Below are 1910 nucleotides of genomic sequence, written 5' to 3'. Positions count from 1 at the left end.
GTATTTTTTGATGGTTTTTGGAATAAAGCAAGTAAACAGGACATGGAATATATCAAAATAACTGATATCTGAATAAAATGTTGTATAATAAATGATGTATATAAAAGATATTTTAGAAAACAACCACACATTTGAGTAATAGAAGGAAAAATAAATGCGGGTAAACTTGTAAAAGGGTTAGGACTTGATGCAAAAAGTCATGTTTTCTTTACTTTTCTATTAAGTCGTTCCTTCTAGACTGAATAAGAAAACACGTATACCAGATTAAGTAACAATTTATTTTTCACTTAATATAAACAAAACGACTTAACGGGTTAAGTGAGAGAAATGTGGATTTATCCATTTAGATATCTCTTTTTACCAAAAATAAATAGTTATAGGTTATTAAGCATACCTCTAGATGGAAAGATAAAATGGTCACTTACTAAAATTTCAGACGGTTCATTCAATCCAAAAAGAAATGTCTTTGTGTATACAAGAAATTATAGGATGAAAAGTAAATAATTTGTAGATAATCGTATATGTTTTTAAGGTATATTGATAAAATAAAAATTGGCCTTTGGAACACAATTCTTTTAAGCACGCCTACATCTACGTCACTTTTTTGTAGCTTCTTGCTTAACAGAAACGTCAGCCTTCCCTGATTAGCAATCTAACAAGTAGAAACAAATTTGGCATTGGATTTAAAAAAAAATCAAGACTTATAACTTCAAATTTGACATGAAAACACAATTTCCTTCAAAAACTATGCACAAAGTTATAAACTTTTCTAATAGCCTCTTATCAACGTAAACCCACTGAGAAAATTATTAGTAGCCCACAATTCCAGGTTTAAAAAATGAGCATATTTCTTATCACGTGTCTGTATGGGACCCGGATGTTATAAACTCTCACACTAAAGATCAAGAGAAAATATATGATAACCTTATCATGGACTCCAAATTTCTTTCGTGTTTTTTCTTGCTTAATTTTTGTGACAGTAAAATAACACCATTTAAATTTAGACATTACGTTTCTAATTATTATATAATAAATAGTAAAACAATTATTCTATTTAATACATCCAACAAAATATTATTAACTCATAATAACATAAAAAAACAAAATATATGTGCAATAAATACAACAGTCGGCACATGATGTTTAGAAACTCATAAAATCTTTAATTATGAATTCTATTCTATATTATAATAAAGGTCATACAAATGAATCTAGTTCAGTATAATCATTTATCTTCAACAATATTCATTAAAAACTTACAAACTCTTCAACTTTCAACTATTAAACTATAATATTAATTTAATAATATTCAAATTCGTCAAGTTCCGACATATTAACCCTTACAACTCAAGAGTTATTTAACATATGGTAGTTAACTAATACTTATGAAATGATATCTAAACATCTTCTTTTTTTAGAGTTGACAATACAATTTTTTTATTTATATTAATTTTTAGTCAGTTTTATAAATGTAGAGAATAAAAAAATAAAAAATCTATAAATTGTATTTAATAAAATTCTACATTCAAATTTATTTAATGAACTTAAAACCAAACGGAAATCAACAAATTATTCCATTCCATTACATGTTAATCAAATGCGTTAGAGATTCGCATTCATTCGGATTTGGATTCCAATTCCTTTAAATCCTCATTCATTAAAGGATTCAAATTTAAGTAATAAAGTAACAGACACTTGAATAATTTTACAAAACAATATGTTAATTAAGTATATAACTAATAAATGTTGAAATTCTTATAACTTTTCAACTTTGTATATGATATTATAAATAACTATTATAATATCATTTAATTGTTTACATTTATGTTGTTATATTTGAAAAGTTCTCTTATATATTTATATTGTGATAACTTTTTACTATTTTATCTAATAAATTCTCACATATATAT

This window comes from Lactuca virosa, chromosome 3 (genome assembly GCF_052849685.1).
Source record: "Lactuca virosa cultivar CGN04683 chromosome 3, Lactuca_virosa_CGN04683_v6, whole genome shotgun sequence".
Taxonomy (NCBI): domain Eukaryota; kingdom Viridiplantae; phylum Streptophyta; class Magnoliopsida; order Asterales; family Asteraceae; genus Lactuca; species Lactuca virosa.
Note: the sequence above shows the minus strand (reverse complement) of the source record.